Source organism: Onychomys torridus, chromosome 3, assembly GCF_903995425.1.
Source record: "Onychomys torridus chromosome 3, mOncTor1.1, whole genome shotgun sequence".
Taxonomy (NCBI): Eukaryota; Metazoa; Chordata; class Mammalia; order Rodentia; family Cricetidae; genus Onychomys; species Onychomys torridus.
The window spans coordinates 126143279-126154522 of record NC_050445.1 but is presented as its reverse complement, the minus strand read 5'-3'; positions in this window follow the sequence as shown (position 1 = coordinate 126154522).

Sequence of the window (11244 nt, the reverse complement as noted above, 5' to 3'; positions counted from 1 at the left end):
TCATTATCCCTCATTACTCCTGGACAATATTTGATAACCATCCCTTTGTATATAGTCTTGTATTAGGTTAGAACCTTCTTATTTAGACAAAAGGGGGAGTTGTAGTGGGTAGCCATTCCAGCTTTGGCCTGGAAGTTCCAACCCCCATTGAGGCTTCAGTAATGGTCACACCTACAAGGCGGGGCTGAGAGAGGACGCTGTAGACCCAAGTTCTGGATTTGGGGGCTCTCTTGGTTCCTGGACCCTGGACGCTGGAGGTAGACCGAGTAGAGTTCTCCAGAGAAAACCACTGGACTGCTACACACCTTTCCCAGACCCTGCAACCTAACTACCCATTCATTTGTAAGTTATGCCACTAAATAAACTCCCTTTTAACTACATAGAGTGGCCTTAATAATTTCACCAATAATGGACTGTGTATTCCTGGGAACTGTAAGCCAAAGGCAACCTTTAAATTACTTTTGTCAAGTAGTTTGCAGTGACATCCAGACAAATAACTAATAGAATACATTCAAAGAGCTGCCAAGTAAAATGTGAAGCATGTGTGTATGCTGAGGAGTGAACCATAGGACTAAGGACTGAAGATTGTAGATATTCTTGGGGAATAATGTGGTTTTTTTTTTCCTCCCAGAGCTGAGGACTGAACCCAGGTTCTTGTGCTTGCTAGGCAAGCGCTCTACCACTGAGCCAAATCCCCAGCCCTCCTGGGGAATGATGAAAGGAGAGGGATGAGGGTTCCTGACTGAGTGACCAGCACATGCAGTTGTGAACCAGGAGTTATGGGTAAGCCTACAGGGCAGGCTTGTTGGGTAACAAGAATGGGAGAGAAGGAGGCTGGAACAGAGCCAGACCGAGAAACACATGAGAAACAGTTTCCTGTTCAACTACTTCAGCCAAAGAGGACTCTAGAGCCACAGGGGAAGTAACACTCTGTGAGAGACTGAATGTAATACGATATGATATGTAGTCATATTCTGGCCGGATGGCTGAAATTTTTCAAAATTTCAAGAACTAGTACATGACACAAATACAGTTTCAGAAACAAGTGCTCTTTCTGTTTTTGAATAAAAATCCCTTTAATGTGCCCCCACCACTTCCCCCCCCTCTCCTCTCTTCTTACATTACTGAAGAGGGAATAAAAACCACAGAGATGTGAGAAGTCTACCAGATTATTTCAGGAATGATAGCTCAGTGGTAAAGTATTGCTTGCCAGACATGTGGAAGGCCCTGGGTACAGTCTCCAGAACTTAAACAAAACACAAACAAACAAACAAACAAAACACTTTAGGATGTTGACTCTGCCTTGACTAGAGGAAGTGAACTGGTAAATGAATCTTTTTCTAAAAGAAAATTCTGTTCCCCTGCTTTTAAGATAAATGTTTGACTAGCATTTAAGGATATTGGCTTAGTGAGGGTGTAGGTGGGTGGGGAGGGTAGTGGCAAATATTAAACCTGACCTGGTGTCCATGTTGCTAGGGGCAATGGGGGAAAAAAGTTCTGATCACACAGAGCTCTCGGGCATTTGTATTTTATCTAAATAGTAAAAGAAACCATTGAAGAGGTTTAAGTAGGGCAAGGTGTAATCAGAGCGGAGAATGTTTGGACATTACTCTGCGTGTATCAGAAAGAACTGACTTGGGCAATAGGGAAAAAGATGTGGCTGTTAATCATTGAGAAGACTGTTGCAATAGTCCCAAGTAGTGCACAGGCCCAGAGAGAATGATGGGAAGTGGTCAGACGGGAGAGGAAATTGGGAAGCAGTACCAACATGTTTCCGAGGTAGACTGGAAAAGAAACAGAGGAAAGCTGGGGAGGGGAAAGGAAGGTGCTTTCTCCCTGAGGGAGGAACCGCTGGTGGAGAACCAGGTGTAATGGACTGGGGCACAGGAAATGAATTTGCTTCTGGTCAATTACTCACTGCTTTGGTTTATCTTCACTTAAGATGATTGTGATAGCCAAGAGGAGAGATGTTGGCATGGTAACTGAAAATGTGAGCCTGGAGTTCAAAGCAAATAAAGGAACCATTTTCTTCAGTGTTTTGTTTTCAAGATGGGGTTTCTCTATGTAGCCTTGGCTATCCTGGAATTCACTCTGAAGACCAGGCTGTCCTGGAACTCAAGAGATCCTCCTGTCTCTGCCTCCTGAGTGCTGGGATTAAAGGTGTGTGCCACCACCGCCCGGCTTCAGTATTGTTTAAAATATGCTTGCTAATGGTTTCATTAAAAGGTAATTTACACGTTTATCATAACTGTGACAGTTTCCCAACTGTTGGGCACCTGGATTTTCCTCACCTTTCCACTGCTAGCAGCTATTTGTTATCAGGTAGTGGTTAGGATACATGCCTTCTAAGATGAGACAGTTACTCAGTTTGCTCAAGGCAGGTTATTGTTATTAAACTTCTGATAACAGGGAGCTTTTCTTTTCTTGGTCTTTCTCCTGACTCTCTCTTCCTCCCTGCTTTTCCTTTCATCATTATGTTGCCCACACTTCTCTCAATCTCTTGGCCCAGGTGATCCTCCACCTCAGTTTCCTGAATTTCAGCAGCAGCGACCATGGACAGCCACATTGACTGCTATCCTTACTTGCTCTTTTACGCTTGAGTTCGCATACAAAGAGTCCAGTTACATTATGGCATTTTCAAACAGAATTTGTTTCGGTTGTTTCTCCTTCCCCCTGTTTCCCCAGCCCTGAGAAGTCTTAATGTGTCAAATTGATACATAGGATTTCCTGCATATGTATGCATGCATACTTATTTGCATACTCGTCTGTGTGTGTGTGTGTGTGTGTGTGTGTGTGTGTGTGTGTAGGCCAGAGGACAACCTCTTATGTCATTCCTCTGGCACCATCTGCCCTTTACAAGGTCTTGCAGTGGCATAGAACTGGCTGAGTATGCTAGGCTAGTTGGCCAGCAAGCTTTGGGAATCTACCTGTCTCCAACTTCCCCTGCAGTGGGGTTTCAAACACACCCAGCTTTTAAACGTGGGTTCTGAGGATCGAATTCCAGTCCTCCTGCTTGTAAGGTAAGCAGTTTACTGATTGAGCCATCTCTCTCGTTTTATTTATTTATTTATTGAAACTTTTGTGTGTACGGGTGTTTTGTCTGCTTGTGTGTCTGTGCACTATGTGCATGCCTGGTGCTGTGGAGGCCAGAAGATGACATCAAATCCCCTGGGCTGGATAACAGACCCTTGTGAGCCGCCAACTGGGAATTGCAGTTGGGTTTTTGGAAGAGCAGTTAGTGTTCTTAACTGCTGAATCATCTCTTCAGCCTCTCTTTGTTTGTTTAAACTAGGTCTTACTAAATTGCTCATACTGGCCTCATGATCCTCCTGCCTCAGCCTCCTGAGTGCTGGGATTGCAGCGTAAGTCAACATGCCTGGCTCCTGACTGTTATTATTTAGTACTGAATTCTTGCACAAATAGTTTGCATGACTGTAGGTAATTACTTAAGTACTTTAAGGGTCAGTTTCTTCATTATGAATTAGAGATAAAAGTGTTGACTGGTAGGGCTGGAGAGATGACTCCACAGTGATGATTGGTGAGTGATGAACAGTAAGATGGTTCCACAGCATGGGCTGCTATTACAGAGGACCTGGTTTCAGCTCCCCCCACCAAGCACATAATGGCTCACAACTAACTGTAACTCCAGTTCCAGGGGATTCAACAACATTGTCTGGCTTCTGTGGGTACCAGGCATGCACATACATGCAGGCAAAATACCCATACACACAAAAATAAGATAGAAATAAAAACATTTAGCCCCGTGGTGGTGGTACACATCTTTAACCCCAGCATTTGGAAGGCAGGCTGAGTTCAAGGCCAGCCTGGTCTACAAAGTGAGTACCAGGATAGTCGGGACTGTTACACAGAGAAACCCTGTCTTGAAAAACAAACAAACAAATAATTAACATTTGAGAGTTAGATGAATTGTGTATGACAGTTCATAGCCTATAATTAAAGTTCTAAGGTTATTGCTATTAGTAATACACTCAGTGTAGAAAAGTTAGAAAATAGCCAGGCGGTGGTGGCGCACGCCTTTAATCCCAGCACTCGGGAGGCAGAGGCAGGCGGACCTCTGTGAGTTCAAGGCCAGCCTGGTCAACAAAGCGAGTTCCAGGAAAGGCGCAAAGCTACACAAAGAAACCCTGTCTCGAAAAAAAACAAAAAACAAAACAAAACAAAACAAAAAGTTAGAAAATGAAGATAATCAAAGTAAGAAAATAATTTTTTTAAATCTAGAGCCGTGTTACAAATATCCTTTTAGTCATATGTGTGCACATGATAGTTAACTGAAAATACAGCAAGTTATTAAACCACACACACAAATCCCACTGTGCAGGTCTCCTTGTGGCTGTCTGTGCTACAGTGAGTCATGTCACTTACCACCTGGGACATCGTCTCCTTGACTTCCACTAATTTCTTTCTTCTCTCTATGTCCTTAGAAGTCTCTGATTTGTCCCAGAATGTGGTGCTTCTAGAAGGAAAGTGACATGAACAGTCGCAAACAGCACAGGACTGAAATAAGATTTCAGATTAGATGCTGTGCTGGCTGGTTTCATGTCAGCTTGACATAATCTGGAATTATCTGAAAGGAAGGACTCTCCACTGAGAAAATGCCTCCATAAGATCTGACTGCAAGGCATTTTATTAATTAGTGATCAATGGGGGAGGTCCCAGCCCACGGTGGGTGGTGTCATCCCTGGGCTGCTGGCCCTGGGTTCTATAAGAGAGCAGGTTGAGCAAGTCATGTGAAGCAAGCCAGTAAGCAGCACCCTCCATGGCCTCTGCATCAGCTCCTGCCTCCAGGTTCCTGCTCTGTTTGAGTTCCTGTCCTGACTTCCTTCGGTGATAGACTACAGTGTGAAAGTGTAAGTCAAATAAACCCTTTCCTCCCCACCTAGCTTTTTGGCCTTGGTGTTTTATTGCAGCAACAGAAACCCTGACTAGGACAGATGCTTCCCCCGAGAGGTGAGAGTTTGGCTGCAGAGGGGTCAGCGGTGAAGAAGGTGAGTGCAAACGTCTGTGGGGAGAGGGTGGAGCACAGGGATCCTCCTGTGAGAGAGAACCAGCTACTTAGTGACTGGGGAAGGGAGTAGGGGAGGGAGGGAGGAAGAGAAGGAGGGAGGAAGAGCAGAGGTAATATGATTAACTGACTAACATACAGAGATATGAAAGGCTAAGGTGGAGCCGAAAGTATAGAGTTGAATTTGAGCCGGTATGAGGAGCAGATTTTAGGTAAGGATCTGGGGGAGCAAAACAGCAAAATCAGATCATTTCCGTTGGTCTCAACTTCCTTCCTATCTCCCTCCTTTTTTTGCCTGTAAGGTTTCTTTGTTTTATTTTATGTGCATGAGTGTTTTGTCTTCATGTACGTACGTGCACGTGTGCGTGCCTGGTACCAAGGAGTCAGAAGTAGGCATTGGGTCCTCTGGAACTGGAGTCACAGATGTCTGTGAACTGTCACGTGGGTGTTCAAACTTGGGCCCACTGCCGGGTCATCTCTCCAGCTCCTCCTTTGCTCCCCCCCCCCCCCACCCCCCACCTTTTTTGAGACAGGGTCTCATGTATTTCAAACTGGCCTTGAACTAGCTTTGTTGTCTGAGGATGACGTTGAACTTGTGGTCCACCAGCGCCTACTTCCCGAGTGCCTGGATTTAAGCAGATAGAACTCCAGTTTCTTGAATGCTAGGAAGTGCTCTACCAACTGAGCTACACCCTCAGCCCTCAATTTCTCAGATATTCTGAGAGGCAAGCCTTCTTTCAAGAGTGAGGGGGTGGAGATGGTATTGGGACTGGGAGAACGAACAGAGCTGCTGAGTGGGCAAGAAGGGAGCTGACTCAGGACAGTGCCGAAGAAGGAGTGAATCGAACGGCGCTCATCCCCACACATGCTTCTTCCTGGCCGCTCATCCCCACCCATGCTTCTTCCTGGCCGCTCATCCCTACTCCATGCTTCTTCCTGGCCCTGGCTCAGAGGAGGCAGACTACAACACCGACTCCTAGCTTACCACAGTTACAGTTGAAGGAAGAAGCAGAAAGGAATTCCCTTTTCCTTTTGAAGTGGAGGGTCTTACTACATTGCCCAGATTGGAACTCCAAGGTCAAGCCATCCTCCTGCCTCAGTGAGGTAGCTAGTAATATAAATGCTTGTCACTGTGCCCAGCTGAAAGTAGATTAATAAATCTTAAAATTTCTTTGTATCCCTTCATGATTAAAAGAACAGCAACAACTAAGAAAAGGCAGAGAGTGTGCTCAACCTGAAAAACGGATATGCATGGAGCTTACCATTCACATACTTGATGGAAAGAAATTGGATACTCCCCCGCCCCCCCAAAAAAAGTAATAGTTTCCTCAACTGTTTTTTTTTATTATGTGTGAGGTAAAGTGTGTGTGTGTGTGTGTGTGTGTTAAAGTGTGTGTGTGTGTGTATGTGTGTGTGTGTGTGTGTGAGGTAAAGTGTGTGTGTGTGTGTGTATATGTGTGTGAGGTAAAGTGTGTGTGTGTGTGTATGTGTGTGTGTGTGTATGTGTGTGTGTGTGTGTGTGTGTGTGTGTGTGTGTGTGTGTGTGTGTGTGTGTGTGTGCAGGTCAGAGGACAGCTTACAGCTGTTGGTTCTCTCCATGTTGGTCCTGGGAATCTAATGGAGGCCCTCAGGCTTGGTTGCAAGTGTCTTCCCAGCTCTTGACTGGATTTTATTTACTGTTTTCAAATTTCTATTACATTTTAATTATTTTGTGTGTATTTGTGTGAGTGTGTGTATGACATAATATTTATGTGGCAGTCAGAGGCCAATTTGTAGGACTCAGGAATCAGTTCTCTCATGAATCAGTGATATGTGTGTGGGTCTGGGGATTGAACTTGAGGCTTGTCCTCAGGCTTGATAGCAGGTACCTCTACCCACTAAGCCCACCCCCTTTCTTAAAGATTTAGTTTATGTATATGAATGTTTTACCTGCATGGATGTATGTGTACCACATACTTCCCTCGGAAGTCAGAGGAGGGTTTCAGATCCTCTAAAATTAGAGTTATGGATGGTTGTGAACCACCATGTTGGTGCTGGGAATCAAACTCAGGTCCTCTGTAAGAGCAACAAGTGATCTTAACCATTGAGCCATCTCTCTAGCCCTCCCACTAAGCCATCTCAATAGTCCAATTCAAGGGATTTTATGGTGATCTAGGAAACATCTTGAGGAGTGTCTGTGAGGTATGTCCAGACAGGTTTATCTGAGCAGGGAAGACCCATTCTGACTATGGGCAGTATAATCCCATGGGTTGGGGTCCTGGATTGGATGAAAAGGAGAAAGTAGACTGAACACCAGCATGCCTCTGCTTCTTGTCTGCAGACATGATGTGAAGAGTGGCTTCACATTTCTGCCGCCATACCTTCCCACCACAATGAACTTGGATCCCTTCTCAAGCTGTGAGCCAAAATACATCCTCCGTCTCTCCATATGCTTCTGTGAGGCATTTTGTCACAGCAATGGAAAAAGTGGCTAATATGGTTTCCAAATTGACGCACCAACACAGTCTTTGGTAAAATCTAAGTTGGCTTCTTTGCAGAATTGAACAGTTGATCCTAAAATTCACAAGGAAATACAAGAGACTCAAAAGGACCAAGCAGTGCTGTTAAAAAACAAAAACAAACAAACAAAAAAAACTGCCAGAAGACTTCCACTTCCACTTCCTAAGTTGATTGATCTTAAAGATGTATTTTATTACATGTATCTATCTCTGTGTGTGTGCATGCACTTTTTAGGTACCCACTGAGGCCACAAGAGAGCTTTGGGTCCCCTGGAACTGGAGTTACAAGCAATTGTGAGCTGCCAGATGAGGTGCTGGGAATCAACCTTGGGTCCTCTGAAAAACCAGGAAGTACTCTCAACTGCTAAGCCATCTCTCCAGCCTCAACCTTAAAGCTCCTGTAACACTTCGGTAGACAGGACGATATGGTGCTGGCATAAGGAAGGACATGGGGATGAACAGGACAAACTGAAAGTTTAGAAACAAGCTTGCCCATTTGTGATTAATTCATTTTTGATGAGGGTACCAGGACAGCTCACTGGGAGGGGTGAGGGGAGGGGAGACTGAATAACACCAGGGCAGCTAGCCCACAAGTACAGAAAAAGATGCCGTGTATCATTAGTATTAGGGAAATATCAATCAAAATCAGTGAAATATTATTTCAGAGAAACTAGAAAATAGATATTGCTAAGGTGAAGGAGATCTCAAGCAGGAATGTACCACGGTACAGCTGCCAGGAGAAAGTCCAAGGCTTCCTTAAGAAGTTAAAACGGCTCCTTATGTGACACAGCACATGCCCCTAGTTATGTGTCCCCAAAGAATTAAAAAAGAAAAAAATCAACATTTACTTGTTTGTTTTTGTTTTCAAGACAGGGTTTCTCCATGTAGGCCTGGCTGTCCTAGAACTTGCTCTGTAGACCAGGCTGGCCTTGAACTCATGAGATCTGCCTTCTAAGTGCTGGGATTAAGGGCGTGAGCCACCACTGCCTGGTTTATTTTCTATTTTTATTTTTTAAACAGGGTCTCACTATGTGGTCCTGGCTAGTTTGGAACTTGCTATGTAGACCAGGCAGGTCTAGAACTCTCTGCCTCTAGAATGCTGAGATTAAAGGCCTACACCATCCTGCCTTGTGATATTCTGTCTTTTGAGATAGTGTCTCAAGTATCCCAGGCTGGCCTCCAACTCTGTATGTAGCTGAGGATGATCTTGAACTTCTGATCCTCCTGCCTGTACCTCCTGAGGGCTGGGAAATAGGCATGGAACACCGTGCTCAGTTTCTGCTGTGCTCGGGATCGAGCCCAGGGCTTTGTGCATGCTGGGCAGGCACTCTACTGAATTACATGCCTAGCTAGTTCTTCAGGTACTCTTGAACCAGGGCTTAGTCACTCTTCACACAGTCTCCAGTTCTCCACCTTGTCCTAGTTCCTCAGCGTGACCTATCTGATAGCTGCCAAGATGACCGTCTCCTGGAAACCACTTCCTTACGAGGCAAAAGCAAACAAATTGAAGTCTAGGCAGTAGAAGCCATTCAAAAGTATCAGAACCTGACTGGCCTGAGTCATTGCTCAGAGTATGATAGCAATTAAGGAAAACACACCTCCCCTCACTTTTTGCTCTTTTTCAAAGCACACCTTTAGTTCTAGCAGAGGCAGGCAGAGCTCTGTGAGTTCAAGGCCAGCCTGTTCTACAGAGTGAGGTCCAGGCCAGCCAAGGCTAGGCAGCAAGATTTTATCTCAACGAACCAAATAAATCAATAAAAAGATTTGTGTATATGTCTGTGTGTATGACTGTATGTGCACTGTGTCTGCGTGGGTGCGTGCCAGAAAAGGGGGGGCCAGCGTTCTCCACAGTCATTCTCGGCCTAATGCTTTGAAGCAATGTCTCTCCCTAAACTTGGAGCTTGAGTTTTCTAAGCTGGTCTGACAGGTGTGCGAGGGTCAGTTGTCTTGTTAAAGTGGGTGCTGGGATCCAAACTCTGGTCCCCATGATTGCACAGCAAGTGCTCTTAAGTCCTGAACCATCTTTGTAGCCCAGCTGGAGAAACAGATAGTGGTCATGATCACAGTGTAGTAAACGTACTGAATGCTACCTAAAAATGGCTAAATGGCTTTTTTTTTTTTTTTTTAAAAAAAAAAAAGCAGGAACTCATATCAGCTAAGCTGGCCTCAAACTCAATATGTAGCCAAAGAGGAAAATAAACTTCTGATCCTCTTGCCTCTACCTTCCAAGTTCTGGCTTAACAGCACCACCACACACCTGGTTTTATGTAGTGCTGGGCAATGCAACTTGGGTGTTGTGCATGCCAGCCAACTACTCTAGCAATTGGGCTATATCCCCAGTCTTAAAATATAAAAATGTTGAACTCATGTTAAATGCGTTTTACTACTGTTTTTAACATTTGATACAAGGTACGTGGATAAACTTGCCAACATGACACGGAGAGACCTTGGTGACAGAAGACCTCATGTTGAATTATTTTGAGTAAATACCAGGATAAACAAATTTATAGACAAAATAGATTTCTGGCTGGCGAGTGGAGAAGATAGGGGAGCCACCTTCAGAGGACAGAAGAGTTTCTCTTGGGAAAAACTTCTCTATAATTGGCAGCAGTAGCAATGGACACATGGATACACAGTTCATCATGATAAAATCCAATAAGATCGTCTTCTTGAAAAAAAAAAAAAATCCAAGACAGCTCTGTGAGGAAAGGTACTTGCCGCACAAGCCTGTATACCTGAGTGTCATCCCTGGAAGGTAGGATTGGTTCCATAAAGTCCTCCAACCACCATAATAACTTGCGCTTCCCTGCCAGACACAATGATAAATAACGTGTCATTTTTAATTGGCAGTACTGGTATCAAACTCAAAGCCTCCTACAGAGGTCGTTGAGAGGTACCCCCAGCCCCGTCCACTGTTCTGAAGGGGTAAAATGTAAGTCTAAACTAGTAAATTATCTCTCAAGAAAGCCATTATGAATAACACCAGCCATAGGCCCGGAAACCACAAAAAGCTCAAAGGACATCCAGTGCTCCTTGGCAAGTCTAATAAGGGGGTGGGGGAAGCATAAGCAGAATATTCCCAGATTAGAAATCTCTTTAAATCAATTATAAATTATAAGATTCATACTTTGGGGGTCTCGATGGTCAATACTGACTGGGTTATGTATCTTGAAGATGAAGTTGGGGGCTGGAGACATGACTCAGTGGTTAAGAGCACTTGTTCTGGGTTTGGTTCCCAGCACCGACACAGTGGTTTACATCCCTCCATAACTTCAGTTCCAGGGGATTCAAAGCCCTCTTCTGACCTCTGAGGGCACCAGGCACACACATGGTGCACATATATATGTGCAGGCAAAATGTGCAAAATGTCCATGCACATAAAGTAAAATAAAAAAACTGTGGGGGAAGAAAGATTAGAAGTTGCTTGGGTTTTTCTGAGCTCAGCTGGTATGATTCTACAATGAGCGGCCTGCAAAAATTTAACCCAGGGCTTGGCAGGAGGGCAGCGGCTTGATTCAACAAAAGGTCTAAAGAAACATCCAGAAACGGTCTTGCAACTGTAATTTTTATTTTCTTTTGTGAAAATAAACTGGGAGTTTCAATTGCTCCAAAAACCATAAAAACAAAATGAAATACACACAGAAGAAGCTTGTGAGGTGGGAGGGCAGAGGGTCTGAGAACTTCGGCAGATTGTACTAGCACAGACCGAGGAGACAGGAGCCG